Raw genomic sequence first — 23,605 nt, forward strand, 5'->3', positions numbered from 1 at the left:
GTTCTACTATGGTGCTTTTAGTGTCTCCGCATACCGCAGCACGCGACATAGCTTTGCAGACGATAAATGTAACCGTTTCAGAGAGAAAAGCGGCCAATGTGACGATCTGGCTTTAAGTCAGTTCGATAACAAATGACGAAAACGGACGGATTTCTCAGGTTTTTACTACATATGAACACTTTTCATATTCTGCCTTGCAACGCGGCTGCAAGTCCTCCTTTCACGCAAAATCTTAAGGTCCTAGGTGATGTCCAAGCCACCAAAGCCGGCTAAAAAGTGAATAATCGACAACTAAAACTTGAATTGTACTACTTCTTACTGTCTATTACTTCAACATAGAAGCTTCTTCTGTGTTCTACTATGGTGATTTTAGTGTTTCCGCATACCGCAGCACGCGACATAGCTTTGCAGACGATAAATGTAACCGTTTCAGAGAGAAGAGCGGCCAATGTGACGATCTGGCTTTAAGTCGATTCGATAACAAATGACGAAAACGGACGGATTTCTCAGGTTCTTACTACATATGAACACTTTTCACATTTTCCCGTGCTACGCGGCTGCTAGTCCTCCTTTCAAGCAAAATCTTATGGTCCTACGTCATGTCCAAGCCACCAAAGCCGGCAAAAACGTGAATAATCGACAACTAAAAGTTGAATTGTACTACTTCTTACTGGCTATTACTTCAACTTAGAAGCTTCTTCTGTGTTCTACTATGGTGCTTTTAATGTTTCGGCATACCGCAGCACGCGACATAGCTTTGCAGACGATAAGTGTAACCGTTTCAGAGAGAAGAGCGGCCAATGTGACATCTGGCTTTAAGTCGATTCGATAACAAATGACGAAAACGGACGGATTTCTCAGGTTTTTACTACATATGAACACTTTTCACACTCTCTCGTGCAACGCGGCTGCTAGTCTTCCTTTCATGCAAAATCTTAAGGTTCCACCTCATGTCCAAGCCATCAAAGCCGGCTAAAAAGTGAATAATCGACAACTAAAACTTGAATTGTACTACTTCTTACTGGCTATTACTTCAACATAGAAGCTTCTTCTGTGTTTTACTATGGTGCTTTTAGTGTCTCCGCATACCTCAGCACGCGACATAGCTTTGCAGACGATAATTGTAACCGTCTCAGAAAGAAAAGCGGCCAATGTGACGATCTGTCTTTATGTCGATTCGATAACAAATGACGAAAGCGGACGGATTTCTCAGGTTTTTACTACATATGAACACTTTTCACATTCCCCCGTGCAACGCGGCTGCTAGTCCTCCTTTCATGCAAAATCTTAAGGTCCTAGGTCATGTCCAAGCCACCAAAGCAGGCTAAAAAGTGAATAATCGACAACTGAAACTTCAATTGTACTACTTCTTACTGGCCATTGTTTCAACTTAGAAGCTTCTTCTGTGTTCTACTATGGTGCTTTTAGTGTCTCCGCATACCGCAGCACGCGACATAGCTTTGCAGACGATAAATGTAACCGTTTCAGAGAGAAAAGCGGCCAATGTGACGATCTGGCTTTAAGTCAATTCGATAACAAATGACGAAAACGGACGGATTTCTCAGGTTTTTACTACATATGAACACTTTTCATATTCTGCCTTGCAACGCGGATGCAAGTCCTCCTTTCACGCAAAATCTTAAGGTCCTAGGTGATGTCCAAGCCACCAAAGCCGGCTAAAAAGTGAATAATCGACAACTAAAACTTGAATTGTACTACTTCTTACTGTCTATTACTTCAACATAGAAGCTTCTTCTGTGTTCTACTATGGTGATTTTAGTGTTTCCGCATACCGCAGCACGCGACATAGCTTTGCAGACGATAAATGTAACCGTTTCAGAGAGAAGAGCGGCCAATGTGACGATCTGGCTTTAAGTCGATTCGATAACAAATGACGAAAACGGACGGATTTCTCAGGTTCTTACTACATATGAACACTTTTCACATTCTCCCGTGCTACGCGGCTGCTAGTCCTCCTTTCAAGCAAAATCTTATGGTCCTACGTCATGTCCAAGCCACCAAAGCCGGCAAAAACGTGAATAATCGACAACTAAAAGTTGAATTGTACTACTTCTTACTGGCTATTACTTCAACTTACAAGCTTCTTCTGTGTTCTACTACGGTGCTTTTAGTGTTTCGGCATACCGCAGCACGCGACATAGCTTTGCAGACGATAAGTGTAACCGTTTCAGAGAGAAGAGCGGCCAATGTGACATCTGGCTTTAAGTCGATTCGATAACAAATGACGAAAACGGACGGATTTCTCAGGTTTTTACTACATATGAACACTTTTCACACTCTCTCGTGCAACGCGGCTGCTAGTCTTCCTTTCATGCAAAATCTTAAGGTTCCACCTCATGTCCAAGCCATCAAAGCCGGCTAAAAAGTGAATAATCGACAACTAAAACTTGAATTGTACTACTTCTTACTGGCTATTACTTCAACTTAGAAGCTTCTTCTGTGTTTTACTATGGTGCTTTTAGTGTCTCCGCATACCTCAGCACGCGACATAGCTTTGCAGACGATAATTGTAACCGTCTCAGAAAGAAAAGCGGCCAATGTGACGATCTGTCTTTATGTCGATTCGATAACAAATGACGAAAGCGGACGGATTTCTCAGGTTTTTACTACATATGAACACTTTTCACATTCTCGCGTGCAACGCGGCTGCTACTCCTCCTTTCATGCAAAATATTAAGGTTCCACCAAATGTCAAAGCCACCAAAGCCGGCTAAATAGTGTATAATCGACAACTAAAACTTGAATTGTACTACTTCTTACTGGCTATTACTTCAACTTAGAAGCTTCTTCTGTGTTTTACTATGGTGCTTTTAGTGTCTCCGCTTACCGCAGCACGCGACATAGCTTTGCAGACGATAAATGTAACCGTCTCAGAGAGAAAAGCAGCCAATGTGACGATCTGGCTTTAAGTCGATTCGATAACAAATGACGAAAACGGACTGATTTCTCAGGTTTTTACTACATATGAACACTTTTCACATTCTCCCATGCAACGCGGCTGCTAGTCCTCCTTTCATGCAACATCTTAAAGTCCTAGGTCACGTCCAATCCACCAAAGCCGGCTAAAAAGTGAATAATCGACAACTAAAACTTGAATTGTACTACTTCTTACTGGCTATTACTTCAACATAGAAGCTTCTTCTATGTTCTACTATGGTGCTTTTAGTGTTTCGGTATACTGCAGCACGCGACATAGCTTTGCAGACGATAAATGTAACCGTTTCAGAGAGAAGAACGGCCAATGTGACGATCTGGCTTTAAGTCGATTCGATAACAAATGACGAAAACGGACGGATTTATCAGGTTTTTATTACATATGAACACTTTTCACATTCCCCCGTGCAACGCGGCTGCTAGTCCTCCTTTCATGCAAAATCTTAAGGTCCTAGGTCATGTCCAAGAAACCAAAGCAGGCTAAAAAGTGAATAATCGACAACTAAAACTTCAATTGTACTACTTCTTACTGGCCATTATTTCAACTTAGAAGCTTCTTCTGTGTTCTACTATGGTGCTTTTAGTGTCTCCGCATACCGCAGCACGCGACATAGCTTTGCAGACGATAAATGTAACCGTTTCAGAGAGAAAAGCGGCCAATGTGACGATCTGGCTTTAAGTCAATTCGATAACAAATGACGAAAACGGACGGATTTCTCAGGTTTTTACTACATATGAACACTTTTCATATTCTGCCTTGCAACGCGGCTGCAAGTCCTCCTTTCACGCAAAATCTTAAGGTCCTAGGTGATGTCCAAGCCACCAAAGCCGGCTAAAAAGTGAATAATCGACAACTAAAACTTGAATTGTACTACTTCTTACTGTCTATTACTTCAACATAGAAGCTTCTTCTGTGTTCTACTATGGTGATTTTAGTGTTTCCGCATACCGCAGCACGCGACATAGCTTTGCAGACGATAAATGTAACCGTTTCAGAGAGAAGAGCGGCCAATGTGACGATCTGGCTTTAAGTCGATTCGATAACAAATGACGAAAACGGACGGATTTCTCAGGTTCTTACTACATATGAACACTTTTCACATTTTCCCGTGCTACGCGGCTGCTAGTCCTCCTTTCAAGCAAAATCTTATGGTCCTACGTCATGTCCAAGCCACCAAAGCCGGCAAAAACGTGAATAATCGACAACTAAAAGTTGAATTGTACTACTTCTTACTGGCTATTACTTCAACTTAGAAGCTTCTTCTGTGTTCTACTATGGTGCTTTTAGTGTTTCGGCATACCGCAGCACGCGACATAGCTTTGCAGACGATAAGTGTAACCGTTTCAGAGAGAAGAGCGGCCAATGTGACATCTGGCTTTAAGTCGATTCGATAACAAATGACGAAAACGGACGGATTTCTCAGGTTTTTACTACATATGAACACTTTTCACACTCTCTCGTGCAACGCGGCTGCTAGTCTTCCTTTCATGCAAAATCTTAAGGTTCCACCTCATGTCCAAGCCATCAAAGCCGGCTAAAAAGTGAATAATCGACAACTAAAACTTGAATTGTACTACTTCTTACTGGCTATTACTTCAACATAGAAGCTTCTTCTGTGTTTTACTATGGTGCTTTTAGTGTCTCCGCATACCTCAGCACGCGACATAGCTTTGCAGACGATAATTGTAACCGTCTCAGAAAGAAAAGCGGCCAATGTGACGATCTGTCTTTACGTCGATTCGATAACAAATGACGAAAGCGGACGGATTTCTCAGGTTTTTACTACATATGAACACTTTTCACATTCTCGCGTGCAACGCGGCTGCTACTCCTCCTTTCATGCAAAATATTAAGGTTCCACCAAATGTCAAAGCCACCAAAGCCGGCTAAATAGTGTATAATCGACAACTAAAACTTGAATTGTACTACTTCTTACTGGCTATTACTTCAACTTAGAAGCTTCTTCTGTGTTTTACTATGGTGCTTTTAGTGTCTCCGCATACCGCAGCACGCGACATAGCTTTGCAGACGATAAATGTAACCGTCTCAGAGAGAAAAGCGGCCAATGTGACGATCGGGCTTTAAGTCGATTCGATAACAAATGACGAAAACGGAGGGATTTCTCAGGTTTTTACTACATATGAACCCTTTTCACATTCTCCCATGCAACGCGGCTGCTAGTCCTCCTTTCATGCAAAATCTTAAGGTCCGAGGTCATGTCCAAGCCACGAAAGCAGGCTAAAAGTGAATAATCGACAACTAAAACTTCAATTGTACTACTTCTTACTGGCTATTACTTCAACATAGAAGCTTCTTCTGTGTTCTACTATGGTGCTTTTAGTGTTTCCGCATACCGCAGCACGCGACATAGCTATGCAGACGATAAATGTAACCGTTTCACAGAGAAGAGCGGCCAATGTGACGATCTGGCTTTAAGTCGATTCGACAACAATTGACGAAAACGGACGGATTTCTCAGGTTTTTACTACATATGAACACTTTTCACATTCTCCCATGCAACGCGGCTGCTACTCCTCCTTTCATGCAACATCTTAAGGTCCTAGGTGATGTCCAAGCCACCAAAGCCGGCTAAAAAGTGAATAATCGACAACTAAAACTTGAATTGTACTACTTCTTACTGGCTATTGCTTCAACGTAGAAGCTTCTTCTGTGTTCTACTATGGTGCTTTTAGTGTTTCCGCATACCGCAGCACGCGACATAGCTTTGCATACGATAAATGTAACCGTCTCAGAGAGAAAAGCGGCCAATGTGACGATCTGGCTTTAAGTCGATTCGATAACAAATGACGAAAACGGACTGATTTCTCAGGTTTTTACTACATATGAACACTTGTCACATTCTCCCATGCAACGCGGCTGCTAGTCCTCCTTTCATGCAACATCTTAAAGTCCTAGGTCACGTCCAATCCACCAAAGCCGGCTAAAAAGTGAATAATCGACAACTAAAACTTGAATTGTACTACTTCTTACTGGCTATTACTTCAACATAGAAGCTTCTTCTGTGTTCTACTATGGTGCTTTTAGTGTTTCGGTATACTGCAGCACGCGACATAGCTTTGCAGACGATAAATGTAACCGTTTCAGAGAGAAGAACGGCCAATGTGACGATCTGGCTTTAAGTCGATTCGATAACAAATGACGAAAACGGACGGATTTATCAGGTTTTTATTACATATGAACACTTTTCACATTCCCCCGCGCAACGCGGCTGCTAGTCCTCCTTTCATGCAAAATCTTAAGGTCCTAGGTCATGTCCAAGCCACCAAAGCAGGCTAAAAAGTGAATAATCGACAACTAAAACTTCAATTGTACTACTTCTTACTGGCCATTGTTTCAACTTAGAAGCTTCTTCTGTGTTCTACTATGGTGCTTTTAGTGTCTCCGCATACCGCAGCACGCGACATAGCTTTGCAGACGATAAATGTAACCGTTTCAGAGAGAAAAGCGGCCAATGTGACGATCTGGCTTTAAGTCAATTCGATAACAAATGACGAAAACGGACGGATTTCTCAGGTTTTTACTACATATGAACACTTTTCATATTCTGCCTTGCAACGCGGCTGCAAGTCCTCCTTTCACGCAAAATCTTAAGGTCCTAGGTGATGTCCAAGCCACCAAAGCCGGCTAAAAAGTGAATAATCGACAACTAAAACTTGAATTGTACTACTTCTTACTGTCTATTACTTCAACATAGAAGCTTCTTCTGTGTTCTACTATGGTGATTTTAGTGTTTCCGCATACCGCAGCACGCGACATAGCTTTGCAGACGATAAGTGTAACCGTTTCAGAGAGAAGAGCGGCCAATGTGACATCTGGCTTTAAGTTGATTCGATAACAAATGACGAAAACGGACGGATTTCTCAGGTTTTTACTACATATGAACACTTTTCACACTCTCTCGTGCAACGCGGCTGCTAGTCTTCCTTTCATGCAAAATCTTAAGGTTCCACCTCATGTCCAAGCCATCAAAGCCGGCTAAAAAGTGAATAATCGACAACTAAAACTTGAATTGTACTACTTCTTACTGGCTATTACTTCAACTTAGAAGCTTCTTCTGTGTTTTACTATGGTGCTTTTAGTGTCTCCGCATACCTCAGCACGCGACATAGCTTTGCAGACGATAATTGTAACCGTCTCAGAAAGAAAAGCGGCCAATGTGACGATCTGTCTTTATGTCGATTCGATAACAAATGACGAAAGCGGACGGATTTCTCAGGTTTTTACTACATATGAACACTTTTCACATTCTCGCGTGCAACGCGGCTGCTACTCCTCCTTTCATGCAAAATATTAAGGTTCCACCAAATGTCAAAGCCACCAAAGGTGGCTAAATAGTGTATAATCGACAACTAAAACTTGAATTGTACTACTTCTTACTGGCTATTACTTCAACTTAGAAGCTTCTTCTGTGTTTTACTATGGTGCTTTTAGTGTCTCCGCTTACCGCAGCACGCGACATAGCTTTGCAGACGATAAATGTAACCGTCTCAGAGAGAAAAGCGGCCAATGTGACGATCTGGCTTTAAGTCGATTCGATAACAAATGACGAAAACGGACTGATTTCTCAGGTTTTTACTACATATGAACACTTTTCACATTCTCCCATGCAACGCGGCTGCTAGTCCTCCTTTCATGCAACATCTTAAAGTCCTAGGTCACGTCCAATCCACCAAAGCCGGCTAAAAAGTGAATAATCGACAACTAAAACTTGAATTGTACTACTTCTTACTGGCTATTACTTCAACATAGAAGCTTCTTCTGTGTTCTACTATGGTGCTTTTAGTGTTTCGGTATACTGCAGCACGCGACATAGCTTTGCAGACGATAAATGTAACCGTTTCAGAGAGAAGAACGGCCAATGTGACGATCTGGCTTTAAGTCGATTCGATAACAAATGACGAAAACGGACGGATTTATCAGGTTTTTATTACATATGAACACTTTTCACATTCCCCCGTGCAACGCGGCTGCTAGTCCTCCTTTCATGCAAAATCTTAAGGTCCTAGGTCATGTCCAAGAAACCAAAGCAGGCTAAAAAGTGAATAATCGACAACTAAAACTTCAATTGTACTACTTCTTACTGGCCATTGTTTCAACTTAGAAGCTTCTTCTGTGTTCTACTATGGTGCTTTTAGTGTCTCCGCATACCGCAGCACGCGACATAGCTTTGCAGACGATAAATGTAACCGTTTCAGAGAGAAAAGCGGCCAATGTGACGATCTGGCTTTAAGTCAATTCGATAACAAATGACGAAAACGGACGGATTTCTCAGGTTTTTACTACATATGAACACTTTTCATATTCTGCCTTGCAACGCGGCTGCAAGTCCTCCTTTCACGCAAAATCTTAAGGTCCTAGGTGATGTCCAAGCCACCAAAGCCGGCTAAAAAGTGAATAATCGACAACTAAAACTTGAATTGTACTACTTCTTACTGTCTATTACTTCAACATAGAAGCTTCTTCTGTGTTCTACTATGGTGATTTTAGTGTTTCCGCATACCGCAGCACGCGACATAGCTTTGCAGACGATAAATGTAACCGTTTCAGAGAGAAGAGCGGCCAATGTGACGATCTGGCTTTAAGTCGATTCGATAACAAATGACGAAAACGGACGGATTTCTCAGGTTCTTACTACATATGAACACTTTTCACATTTTCCCGTGCTACGCGGCTGCTAGTCCTCCTTTCAAGCAAAATCTTATGGTCCTACGTCATGTCCAAGCCACCAAAGCCGGCAAAAACGTGAATAATCGACAACTAAAAGTTGAATTGTACTACTTCTTACTGGCTATTACTTCAACATAGAAGCTTCTTCTGTGTTCTACTATGGTGCTTTTAGTGTTTCGGTATACTGCAGCACGCGACATAGCTTTGCAGACGATAAATGTAACCGTTTCAGAGAGAAGAACGGCCAATGTGACGATCTGGCTTTAAGTCGATTCGATAACAAATGACGAAAACGGACGGATTTATCAGGTTTTTATTACATATGAACACTTTTCACATTCCCCCGTGCAACGCGGCTGCTAGTCCTCCTTTCATGCAAAATCTTAAGGTCCTAGGTCATGTCCAAGCCACCAAAGCAGGCTAAAAAGTGAATAATCGACAACTAAAACTTCAATTGTACTACTTCTTACTGGCCATTGTTTCAACTTAGAAGCTTCTTCTGTGTTCTACTATGGTGCTTTTAGTGTCTCCGCATACCGCAGCACGCGACATAGCTTTGCAGACGATAAATGTAACCGTTTCAGAGAGAAAAGCGGCCAATGTGGCGATCTGGCTTTAAGTCAATTCGATAACAAATGACGAAAACGGACGGATTTCTCAGGTTTTTACTACATATGAACACTTTTCATATTCTGCCTTGCAACGCGGCTGCAAGTCCTCCTTTCACGCAAAATCTTAAGGTCCTAGGTGATGTCCAAGCCACCAAAGCCGGCTAAAAAGTGAATAATCGACAACTAAAACTTGAATTGTACTACTTCTTACTGTCTATTACTTCAACATAGAAGCTTCTTCTGTGTTCTACTATGGTGATTTTAGTGTTTCCGCATACCGCAGCACGCGACATAGCTTTGCAGACGATAAATGTAACCGTTTCAGAGAGAAGAGCGGCCAATGTGACGATCTGGCTTTAAGTCGATTCGATAACAAATGACGAAAACGGACGGATTTCTCAGGTTCTTACTACATATGAACACTTTTCACATTTTCCCGTGCTACGCGGCTGCTAGTCCTCCTTTCAAGCAAAATCTTATGGTCCTACGTCATGTCCAAGCCACCAAAGCCGGCAAAAACGTGAATAATCGACAACTAAAAGTTGAATTGTACTACTTCTTACTGGCTATTACTTCAACTTAGAAGCTTCTTCTGTGTTCTACTATGGTGCTTTTAGTGTTTCGGCATACCGCAGCACGCGACATAGCTTTGCAGACGATAAGTGTAACCGTTTCAGAGAGAAGAGCGGCCAATGTGACATCTGGCTTTAAGTCGATTCGATAACAAATGACGAAAACGGACGGATTTCTCAGGTTTTTACTACATATGAACACTTTTCACACTCTCTCGTGCAACGCGGCTGCTAGTCTTCCTTTCATGCAAAATCTTAAGGTTCCACCTCATGTCCAAGCCATCAAAGCCGGCTAAAAAGTGAATAATCGACAACTAAAACTTTATTTGTACTACTTCTTACTGGCTATTACTTCAACATAGAAGCTTCTTCTGTGTTTTACTATGGTGCTTTTAGTGTCTCCGCATACCTCAGCACGCGACATAGCTTTGCAGACGATAATTGTAACCGTCTCAGAAAGAAAAGCGTCCAATGTGACGATCTGTCTTTATGTCGATTCGATAACAAATGACGAAAGCGGACGGATTTCTCAGGTTTTTACTACATATGAACACTTTTCACATTCTCGCGTGCAACGCGGCTGCTACTCCTCCTTTCATGCAAAATATTAAGGTTCCACCAAATGTCAAAGCCACCAAAGCCGGCTAAATAGTGTATAATCGACAACTAAAACTTGAATTGTACTACTTCTTACTGGCTATTACTTCAACTTAGAAGCTTCTTCTGTGTTTTACTATGGTGCTTTTAGTGTCTCCGCATACCGCAGCACGCGACATAGCTTTGCAGACGATAAATGTAACCGTCTCAGAGAGAAAAGCGGCCAATGTGACGATCGGGCTTTAAGTCGATTCGATAACAAATGACGAAAACGGAGGGATTTCTCAGGTTTTTACTACATATGAACCCTTTTCACATTCTCCCATGCAACGCGGCTGCTAGTCCTCCTTTCATGCAAAATCTTAAGGTCCGAGGTCATGTCCAAGCCACGAAAGCAGGCTAAAAGTGAATAATCGACAACTAAAACTTCAATTGTACTACTTCTTACTGGCTATTACTTCAACATAGAAGCTTCTTCTGTGTTCTACTATGGTGCTTTTAGTGTTTCCGCATACCGCAGCACGCGACATAGCTATGCAGACGATAAATGTAACCGTTTCACAGGGAAGAGCGGCCAATGTGACGATCTGGCTTTAAGTCGATTCGACAACAATTGACGAAAACGGACGGATTTCTCAGGTTTTACTACATATGAACACTTTTCACATTCTCCCATGCAACGCGGCTGCTACTCCTCCTTTCATGCAACATCTTAAGGTCCTAGGTGATGTCCAAGCCACCAAAGCCGGCTAAAAAGTGAATAATCGACAACTAAAACTTGAATTGTACTACTTCTTACTGGCTATTGCTTCAACGTAGAAGCTTCTTCTGTGTTCTACTATGGTGCTTTTAGTGTTTCCGCATACCGCAGCACGCGACATAGCGTTGCATACGATAAATGTAACCGTCTCAGAGAGAAAAGCGGCCAATGTGACGATCTGGCTTTAAGTCGATTCGATAACAAATGACGAAAACGGACTGATTTCTCAGGTTTTTACTACATATGAACACTTGTCACATTCTCCCATGCAACGCGGCTGCTAGTCCTCCTTTCATGCAACATCTTAAAGTCCTAGGTCACGTCCAATCCACCAAAGCCGGCTAAAAAGTGAATAATCGACAACTAAAACTTGAATTGTACTACTTCTTACTGGCTATTACTTCAACATAGAAGCTTCTTCTGTGTTCTACTATGGTGCTTTTAGTGTTTCGGTATACTGCAGCACGCGACATAGCTTTGCAGACGATAAATGTAACCGTTTCAGAGAGAAGAACGGCCAATGTGACGATCTGGCTTTAAGTCGATTCGATAACAAATGACGAAAACGGACGGATTTATCAGGTTTTTATTACATATGAACACTTTTCACATTCCCCCGTGCAACGCGGCTGCTAGTCCTCCTTTCATGCAAAATCTTAAGGTCCTAGGTCATGTCCAAGCCACCAAAGCAGGCTAAAAAGTGAATAATCGACAACTAAAACTTCAATTGTACTACTTCTTACTGGCCATTGTTTCAACTTAGAAGCTTCTTCTGTGTTCTACTATGGTGCTTTTAGTGTCTCCGCATACCGCAGCACGCGACATAGCTTTGCAGACGATAAATGTAACCGTTTCAGAGAGAAAAGCGGCCAATGTGACGATCTGGCTTTAAGTCAATTCGATAACAAATGACGAAAACGGACGGATTTCTCAGGTTTTTACTACATATGAACACTTTTCATATTCTGCCTTGCAACGCGGCTGCAAGTCCTCCTTTCACGCAAAATCTTAAGGTCCTAGGTGATGTCCAAGCCACCAAAGCCGGCTAAAAAGTGAATAATCGACAACTAAAACTTGAATTGTACTACTTCTTACTGTCTATTACTTCAACATAGAAGCTTCTTCTGTGTTCTACTATGGTGATTTTAGTGTTTCCGCATACCGCAGCACGCGACATAGCTTTGCAGACGATAAGTGTAACCGTTTCAGAGAGAAGAGCGGCCAATGTGACATCTGGCTTTAAGTTGATTCGATAACAAATGACGAAAACGGACGGATTTCTCAGGTTTTTACTACATATGAACACTTTTCACACTCTCTCGTGCAACGCGGCTGCTAGTCTTCCTTTCATGCAAAATCTTAAGGTTCCACCTCATGTCCAAGCCATCAAAGCCGGCTAAAAAGTGAATAATCGACAACTAAAACTTGAATTGTACTACTTCTTACTGGCTATTACTTCAACTTAGAAGCTTCTTCTGTGTTTTACTATGGTGCTTTTAGTGTCTCCGCATACCTCAGCACGCGACATAGCTTTGCAGACGATAATTGTAACCGTCTCAGAAAGAAAAGCGGCCAATGTGACGATCTGTCTTTATGTCGATTCGATAACAAATGACGAAAGCGGACGGATTTCTCAGGTTTTTACTACATATGAACACTTTTCACATTCTCGCGTGCAACGCGGCTGCTACTCCTCCTTTCATGCAAAATATTAAGGTTCCACCAAATGTCAAAGCCACCAAAGCCGGCTAAATAGTGTATAATCGACAACTAAAACTTGAATTGTACTACTTCTTACTGGCTATTACTTCAACTTAGAAGCTTCTTCTGTGTTTTACTATGGTGCTTTTAGTGTCTCCGCTTACCGCAGCACGCGACATAGCTTTGCAGACGATAAATGTAACCGTCTCAGAGAGAAAAGCGGCCAATGTGACGATCTGGCTTTAAGTCGATTCGATAACAAATGACGAAAACGGACTGATTTCTCAGGTTTTTACTACATATGAACACTTTTCACATTCTCCCATGCAACGCGGCTGCTAGTCCTCCTTTCATGCAACATCTTAAAGTCCTAGGTCACGTCCAATCCACCAAAGCCGGCTAAAAAGTGAATAATCGACAACTAAAACTTGAATTGTACTACTTCTTACTGGCTATTACTTCAACATAGAAGCTTCTTCTGTGTTCTACTATGGTGCTTTTAGTGTTTCGGTATACTGCAGCACGCGACATAGCTTTGCAGACGATAAATGTAACCGTTTCAGAGAGAAGAACGGCCAATGTGACGATCTGGCTTTAAGTCGATTCGATAACAAATGACGAAAACGGACGGATTTATCAGGTTTTTATTACATATGAACACTTTTCACATTCCCCCGTGCAACGCGGCTGCTAGTCCTCCTTTCATGCAAAATCTTAAGGTCCTAGGTCATGTCCAAGAAACCAAAGCAGGCTAAAAAGTGAATAATCGACAACTAAAACTTCAATTGTACTACTTCTTACTGGCCATTGTTTCAACTTAGAAGCTTCTTCTGTGTTCTACTATGGTGCTTTTAGTGTCTCCGCATACCGCAGCACGCGACATAGCTTTGCAGACGATAAATGTAACCGTTTCAGAGAGAAAAGCGGCCAATGTGACGATCTGGCTTTAAGTCAATTCGATAACAAATGACGAAAACGGACGGATTTCTCAGGTTTTTACTACATATGAACACTTTTCATATTCTGCCTTGCAACGCGGCTGCAAGTCCTCCTTTCACGCAAAATCTTAAGGTCCTAGGTGATGTCCAAGCCACCAAAGCCGGCTAAAAAGTGAATAATCGACAACTAAAACTTGAATTGTACTACTTCTTACTGTCTATTACTTCAACATAGAAGCTTCTTCTGTGTTCTACTATGGTGATTTTAGTGTTTCCGCATACCGCAGCACGCGACATAGCTTTGCAGACGATAAATGTAACCGTTTCAGAGAGAAGAGCGGCCAATGTGACGATCTGGCTTTAAGTCGATTCGATAACAAATGACGAAAACGGACGGATTTCTCAGGTTCTTACTACATATGAACACTTTTCACATTTTCCCGTGCTACGCGGCTGCTAGTCCTCCTTTCAAGCAAAATCTTATGGTCCTACGTCATGTCCAAGCCACCAAAGCCGGCAAAAACGTGAATAATCGACAACTAAAAGTTGAATTGTACTACTTCTTACTGGCTATTACTTCAACTTAGAAGCTTCTTCTGTGTTCTACTATGGTGCTTTTAGTGTTTCGGCATACCGCAGCACGCGACATAGCTTTGCAGACGATAAGTGTAACCGTTTCAGAGAGAAGAGCGGCCAATGTGACATCTGGCTTTAAGTCGATTCGATAACAAATGACGAAAACGGAGGGATTTCTCAGGTTTTTACTACATATGAACCCTTTTCACATTCTCCCATGCAACGCGGCTGCTAGTCCTCCTTTCATGCAAAATCTTAAGGTCCGAGGTCATGTCCAAGCCACGAAAGCAGGCTAAAAAGTGAATAATCGACAACTAAAACTTCAATTGTACTACTTCTTACTGGCTATTACTTCAACATAGAAGCTTCTTCTGTGTTCTACTATGGTGGTTTTAGTGTTTCCGCATACCGCAGCACGCGACATAGCTTTGCAGACGATAAATGTAACCGTTTCAGAGAGAAGAGCGGCCAATGTGACGATCTCGCTTTAAGTCGATTCGATAACAAATGACGAAAACGGACGGATTTCTCAGGTTTTTACTACATATGAACACTTTTCACATTCTCCCTTGCAACGCGGCTGCAAGTCCTCCTTTCACGCAAAATCTTAAGGTCCTAGGTGATGTCCAAGCCACCAAAGCCGGCTAAAAAGTGAATAATCGACAACTAAAACTTGAATTGTACTACTTCTTACTGGCTATTGCTTCAACGTAGAAGCTTCTTCTGTGTTCTACTATGGTGCTTTTAGTGTTTCCGCATACCGCAACACGCGACATAGCTTTGCATACGATAAATGTAACCGTCTCAGAGAGAAAAGCGGCCAATGTGACGATCTGGCTTTAAGTCGATTCGATAACAAATGACGAAAACGGACTGATTTCTCAGGTTTTTACTACATATGAACACTTTTCACATTCTCCCATGCAACGCGGCTGCTAGTCCTCCTTTCATGCAACATCTTAAAGTCCTAGGTCACGTCCAATCCACCAAAGCCGGCTAAAAAGTGAATAATCGACAACTAAAACTTGAATTGTACTACTTCTTACTGGCTATTACTTCAACATAGAAGCTTCTTCTGTGTTCTACTATGGTGCTTTTAGTGTTTCGGTATACTGCAGCACGCGACATAGCTTTGCAGACGATAAATGTAACCGTTTCAGAGAGAAGAACGGCCAATGTGACGATCTGGCTTTAAGTCGATTCGATAACAAATGACGAAAACGGACGGATTTATCAGGTTTTTATTACATATGAACACTTTTCACATTCCCCCGTGCAACGCGGCTGCTAGTCCTCCTTTCATGCAAAATCTTAAGGTCCTAGGTCATGTCCAAGCCACCAAAGCAGGCTAAAAAGTGAATAATCGACAACTGAAACTTCAATTGTACTACTTCTTACTGGCCATTGTTTCAACTTAGAAGCTTCTTCTGTGTTCTACTATGGTGCTTTTAGTGTCTCCGCATACGGCAGCACGCGACATAGCTTTGCAGACGATAAATGTAACCGTTTCAGAGAGAAAAGCGGCCAATGTGACGATCTGGCTTTAAGTCAATTCGATAACAAATGACGAAAACGGACGGATTTCTCAGGTTTTTACTACATATGAACACTTTTCATATTCTGCCTTGCAACGCGGATGCAAGTCCTCCTTTCACGCAAAATCTTAAGGTCCTAGGTGATGTCCAAGCCACCAAAGCCGGCTAAAAAGTGAATAATCGACAACTAAAACTTGAATTGTACTACTTCTTACTGTCTATTACTTCAACATAGAAGCTTCTTCTGTGTTCTACTATGGTGATTTTAGTGTTTCCGCATACCGCAGCACGCGACATAGCTTTGCAGACGATAAATGTAACCGTTTCAGAGAGAAGAGCGGCCAATGTGACGATCTGGCTTTAAGTCGATTCGATAACAAATGACGAAAACGGACGGATTTCTCAGGTTCTTACTACATATGAACACTTTTCACATTCTCCCGTGCTACGCGGCTGCTAGTCCTCCTTTCAAGCAAAATCTTATGGTCCTACGTCATGTCCAAGCCACCAAAGCCGGCAAAAACGTGAATAATCGACAACTAAAAGTTGAATTGTACTACTTCTTACTGGCTATTACTTCAACTTACAAGCTTCTTCTGTGTTCTACTACGGTGCTTTTAGTGTTTCGGCATACCGCAGCACGCGACATAGCTTTGCAGACGATAAGTGTAACCGTTTCAGAGAGAAGAGCGGCCAATGTGACATCTGGCTTTAAGTCGATTCGATAACAAATGACGAAAACGGACGGATTTCTCAGGTTTTTACTACATATGAACACTTTTCACACTCTCTCGTGCAACGCGGCTGCTAGTCTTCCTTTCATGCAAAATCTTAAGGTTCCACCTCATGTCCAAGCCATCAAAGCCGGCTAAAAAGTGAATAATCGACAACTAAAACTTGAATTGTACTACTTCTTACTGGCTATTACTTCAACTTAGAAGCTTCTTCTGTGTTTTACTATGGTGCTTTTAGTGTCTCCGCATACCTCAGCACGCGACATAGCTTTGCAGACGATAATTGTAACCGTCTCAGAAAGAAAAGCGGCCAATGTGACGATCTGTCTTTATGTCGATTCGATAACAAATGACGAAAGCGGACGGATTTCTCAGGTTTTTACTACATATGAACACTTTTCACATTCTCGCGTGCAACGCGGCTGCTACTCCTCCTTTCATGCAAAATATTAAGGTTCCACCAAATGTCAAAGCCACCAAAGCCGGCTAAATAGTGTAGAATCGACAACTAAAACTTGAATTGTACTACTTCTTACTGGCTATTACTTCAACTTAGAAGCTTCTTCTGTGTTTTACTATGGTGCTTTTAGTGTCTCCGCTTACCGCAGCACGCGACATAGCTTTGCAGACGATAAATGTAACCGTCTCAGAGAGAAAAGCGGCCAATGTGACGATCTGGCTTTAAGTCGATTCGATAACAAATGACGAAAACGGACTGATTTCTCAGGTTTTTACTACATATGAACACTTTTCACATTCTCCCATGCAACGCGGCTGCTAGTCCTCCTTTCATTCAACATCTTAAAGTCCTAGGTCACGTCCAATCCACCAAAGCCGGCTAAAAAGTGAATAATCGACAACTAAAACTTGAATTGTACTACTTCTTACTGGCTATTACTTCAACATAGAAGCTTCTTCTGTGTTCTACTATGGTGCTTTTAGTGTTTCGGTATACTGCAGCACGCGACATAGCTTTGCAGACGATAAATGTAACCGTTTCAGAGAGAAGAACGGCCAATGTGACGATCTGGCTTTAAGTCGATTCGATAACAAATGACGAAAACGGACGGATTTATCAGGTTTTTATTACATATGAACACTTTTCACATTCCCCCGTGCAACGCGGCTGCTAGTCCTCCTTTCATGCAAAATCTTAAGGTCCTAGGTCATGTCCAAGCCACCAAAGCAGGCTAAAAAGTGAGTAATCGACAACTAAAACTTCAATTGTACTACTTCTTACTGGCCATTGTTTCAACTTAGAAGCTTCTTCTGTGTTCTACTATGGTGCTTTTAGTGTCTCCGCATACCGCAGCACGCGACATAGCTTTGCAGACGATAAATGTAACCGTTTCAGAGAGAAAAGCGGCCAATGTGACGATCTGGCTTTAAGTCAATTCGATAACAAATGACGAAAACGGACGGATTTCTCAGGTTTTTACTACATATGAACACTTTTCATATTCTGCCTTGCAACGCGGCTGCAAGTTCTCCTTTCACGCAAAATCTTAAGGTCCTAGGTGATGTCCAAGCCACCAAAGCCGGCTAAAAAGTGAATAATCGACAACTAAAACTTGAATTGTACTACTTCTTACTGTCTATTACTTCAACATAGAAGCTTCTTCTGTGTTCTACTATGGTGATTTTAGTGTTTCCGCATACCGCAGCACGCGACATAGCTTTGCAGACGATAAATGTAACCGTTTCAGAGAGAAGAGCGGCCAATGTGACGATCTGGCTTTAAGTCGATTCGATAACAAATGACGAAAACGGACGGATTTCTCAGGTTCTTACTACATATGAACACTTTTCACATTCTCCCGTGCTACGCGGCTGCTAGTCCTCCTTTCAAGCAAAATCTTATGGTCCTACGTCATGTCCAAGCCACCAAAGCCGGCAAAAACGTGAATAATCGACAACTAAAAGTTGAATTGTACTACTTCTTACTGGCTATTACTTCAACTTAGAAGCTTCTTTTGTGTTCTACTATGGTGCTTTTAGTGTTTCGGCATACCGCAGCACGCGACATAGCTTTGCAGACGATAAGTGTAACCGTTTCAGAGAGAAGAGCGGCCAATGTGACATCTGGCTTTAAGTCGATTCGATAACAAATGACGAAAACGGACGGATTTCTCAGGTTTTTACTACATATGAACACTTTTCACACTCTCTCGTGCAACGCGGCTGCTAGTCTTCCTTTCATGCAAAATCTTAAGGTTCCACCTCATGTCCAAGCCATCAAAGCCGGCTAAAAAGTGAATAATCGACAACTAAAACTTGAATTGTACTACTTCTTACTGGCTATTACTTCAACTTAGAAGCTTCTTCTGTGTTTTACTATGGTGCTTTTAGTGTCTCCGCATACCTCAGCACGCGACATAGCTTTGCAGACGATAATTGTAACCGTCTCAGAAAGAAAAGCGGCCAATGTGACGATCTGTCTTTATGTCGATTCGATAACAAATGACGAAAGCGGACGGATTTCTCAGGTTTTTACTACATATGAACACTTTTCACATTCTCGCGTGCAACGCGGCTGCTACTCCTCCTTTCATGCAAAATATTAAGGTTCCACCAAATGTCAAAGCCACCAAAGCCGGCTAAATAGTGTAGAATCGACAACTAAAACTTGAATTGTACTACTTCTTACTGGCTATTACTTCAACTTAGAAGCTTCTTCTGTGTTTTACTATGGTGCTTTTAGTGTCTCCGCTTACCGCAGCACGCGACATAGCTTTGCAGACGATAAATGTAACCGTCTCAGAGAGAAAAGCGGCCAATGTGACGATCGGGCTTTAAGTCGATTCGATAACAAATGACGAAAACGGAGGGATTTCTCAGGTTTTTACTACATATGAACCCTTTTCACATTCTCCCATGCAACGCGGCTGCTAGTCCTCCTTTCATGCAAAATCTTAAGGTCCTAGGTCATGTCCAAGCCACCAAAGCAGGCTAAAAGTGAATAATCGACAACTAAAACTCGAATTGTACTACTTCTTACTGGCTATTACTTCAACTTAGAAGCTTCTTCTGTGTTTTACTATGGTGCTTTTAGTGTCTCCGCTTACCGCAGCACGCGACATAGCTTTGCAGACGATAAATGTAACCGTCTCAGAGAGAAAAGCGGCCAATGTGACGATCTGGCTTTAAGTCGATTCGATAACAAATGACGAAAACGGACTGATTTCTCAGGTTTTTACTACATATGAACACTTTTCACATTCTCCCATGCAACGCGGCTGCTAGTCCTCCTTTCATGCAACATCTTAAAGTCCTAGGTCACGTCCAATCCACCAAAGCCGGCTAAAAAGTGAATAATCGACAACTAAAACTTGAATTGTACTACTTCTTACTGGCTATTACTTCAACATAGAAGCTTCTTCTGTGTTCTACTATGGTGCTTTTAGTGTTTCGGTATACTGCAGCACGCGACATAGCTTTGCAGACGATAAATGTAACCGTTTCAGAGAGAAGAACGGCCAATGTGACGATCTGGCTTTAAGTCGATTCGATAACAAATGACGAAAACGGACGGATTTATCAGGTTTTTATTACATATGAACACTTTTCACATTCCCCCGTGCAACGCGGCTGCTAGTCCTCCTTTCATGCAAAATCTTAAGGTCCTAGGTCATGTCCAAGCCACCAAAGCAGGCTAAAAAGTGAATAATCGACAACTAAAACTTCAATTGTACTACTTCTTACTGGCCATTGTTTCAACTTAGAAGCTTCTTCTGTGTTCTACTATGGTGCTTTTAGTGTCTCCGCATACCGCAGCACGCGACATAGCTTTGCAGACGATAAATGTAACCGTTTCAGAGAGAAAAGCGGCCAATGTGACGATCTGGCTTTAAGTCAATTCGATAACAAATGACGAAAACGGACGGATTTCTCAGGTTTTTACTACATATGAACACTTTTCATATTCTGCCTTGCAACGCGGCTGCAAGTCCTCCTTTCACGCAAAATCTTAAGGTCCTAGGTGATGTCCAAGCCACCAAAGCCGGCTAAAAAGTGAATAATCGACAACTAAAACTTGAATTGTACTACTTCTTACTGTCTATTACTTCAACATAGAAGCTTCTTCTGTGTTCTTCTATGGTGATTTTAGTGTTTCCGCATACCGCAGCACGCGACATAGCTTTGCAGACGATAAATGTAACCGTTTCAGAGAGAAGAGCGGCCAATGTGACGATCTGGCTTTAAGTCGATTCGATAACAAATGACGAAAACGGACGGATTTCTCAGGTTCTTACTACATATGAACACTTTTCACATTCTCCCGTGCTACGCGGCTGCTAGTCCTCCTTTCAAGCAAAATCTTATGGTCCTACGTCATGTCCAAGCCACCAAAGCCGGCAAAAACGTGAATAATCGACAACTAAAAGTTGAATTGTACTACACACTAGATCGCGTGTTTTCAACTTAGAAGCTTCTTCTGTGTTCTACTATGGTGCTTTTAGTGTTTCGGCATACCGCAGCACGCGACATAGCTTTGCAGACGATAAGTGTAACCGTTTCAGAGAGAAGAGCGGCCAATGTGACATCTGGCTTTAAGTCGATTCGATAACAAATGACGAAAACGGACGGATTTCTCAGGTTTTTACTACATATGAACACTTTTCACACTCTCTCGTGCAACGCGGCTGCTAGTCTTCCTTTCATGCAAAATCTTAAGGTTCCACCTCATGTCCAAGCCATCAAAGCCGGCTAAAAAGTGAATAATCGACAACTAAAACTTGAATTGTACTACTTCTTACTGGCTATTACTTCAACTTAGAAGCTTCTTCTGTGTTTTACTATGGTGCTTTTAGTGTCTCCGCATACCTCAGCACGCGACATAGCTTTGCAGACGATAATTGTAACCGTCTCAGAAAGAAAAGCGGCCAATGTGACGATCTGTCTTTATGTCGATTCGATAACAAATGACGAAAGCGGACGGATTTCTCAGGTTTTTACTACATATGAACACTTTTCACATTCTCGCGTGCAACGCGGCTGCTACTCCTCCTTTCATGCAAAATATTAAGGTTCCACCAAATGTCAAAGCCACCAAAGCCGGCTAAATAGTGTAGAATCGACAACTAAAACTTGAATTGTACTACTTCTTACTGGCTATTACTTCAACTTAGAAGCTTCTTCTGTGTTTTACTATGGTGCTTTTAGTGTCTCCGCTTACCGCAGCACGCGACATAGCTTTGCAGACGATAAATGTAACCGTCTCAGAGAGAAAAGCGGCCAATGTGACGATCGGGCTTTAAGTCGATTCGATAACAAATGACGAAAACGGAGGGATTTCTCAGGTTTTTACTACATATGAACCCTTTTCACATTCTCCCATGCAACGCGGCTGCTAGTCCTCCTTTCATGCAAAATCTTAAGGTCCTAGGTCATGTCCAAGCCACCAAAGCAGGCTAAAAGTGAATAATCGACAACTAAAACTTCAATTGTACTACTTCTTACTGGCTATTACTTCAACATAGAAGCTTCTTCTGTGTTCTACTATGGTGCTTTTAGTGTTTCCGCATACCGCAGCACGCGACATAGCTTTGCAGACGATAAATGTAACCGTTTCACAGAGAAGAGCGGCCAATGTGACGATCTGGCTTTAAGTCGATTCGATAACAATTGACGAAAACGGACGGATTTCTCAGGTTTTTACTACATATGAACACTTTTCACATTCTCCCATGCAACGCGGCTGCTACTCCTCCTTTCATGCAACATCTTAAGGTCCTAGGTCATGTCCAAGCCACCAAAGCAGGCTAAAAAGTGAATAATCGACAACTAAAACTTCAATTGTACTACTTTTACTGGCTATTACTTCAACATAGGAGCTTCTTCTGTGTTCTACTATGGTGGTTTTAGTGTTTCCGCATACCGCAGCACGCGACATAGCTTTGCAGACGATAAATGTAACCGTTTCAGAGAGAAGAGCGGCCAATGTGACGATCTGGCTTTAAGTCGATTCGATAACAAATGACGAAAACGAACGGATTTCTCAGGTTTTTACTACATATGAACACTTTTCACATTCTCCCTTGCAACGCGGCTGCAAGTCCTCCTTTCACGCAAAATCTTAAGGTCCTAGGTGATGTCCAAGCCACCAAAGCCGGCTAAAAAGTGAATAATCGACAACTAAAACTTGAATTGTACTACTTCTTACTGGCTATTGCTTCAACGTAGAAGCTTCTTCTGTGTTCTACTATGGTGCTTTTAGTGTCTCCGCATACCGCAGCACACGACATAGCTTTGCATACGATAAATGTAACCGTCTCAGAGAGAAAAGCGGCCAATGTGACGATCTGGCTTTAAGTCGATTCGATAACAAATGACGAAAACGGACTGATTTCTCAGGTTTTTACTACATATGAACACTTTTCACATTCTCCCATGCAACGCGGCTGCTAGTCCTCCTTTCATGCAACATCTTAAAGTCCTAGGTCACGTCCAATCCAACAAAGCCGGCTAAAAAGTGAATAATCGACAACTAAAACTTGAATTGTACTACTTCTTACTGGCTATTACTTCAACATAGAAGCTTCTTCTGTGTTCTACTATGGTGCTTTTAGTGTTTCGGTATACTGCAGCACGCGACATAGCTTTGCATACGATAAATGTAACCGTCTCAGAGAGAAAAGCGGCCAATGTGACGATCTGACTTTAAGTCGATTCGATAACAAGTGACGAAAGCGGACGGATTTCTCAGGTTTTTACTACATATGAACATTTTTCACATTCTCGCGGGCAACGCGGCTGCTACTCCTCCTTTCATGCAAAATCTTAAGGTCCTAGGTCAAGTCCAAGCCACCAAAGACGGCTAAAAAGTGAATAATCGATAACTAAAACTTGAATTGTACTACTTCTTACTGGCTATTACTTCAACTTAGAAGCTTCTTCTGTGCTCTACTATGGTGCTTTTAGTGTCTCCGCATACCGC

The sequence above is a fragment of the Schistocerca gregaria genome, unplaced genomic scaffold (genome assembly GCF_023897955.1).
Source record: "Schistocerca gregaria isolate iqSchGreg1 unplaced genomic scaffold, iqSchGreg1.2 ptg000256l, whole genome shotgun sequence".
In the NCBI taxonomy this organism is placed as follows: domain Eukaryota; kingdom Metazoa; phylum Arthropoda; class Insecta; order Orthoptera; family Acrididae; genus Schistocerca; species Schistocerca gregaria.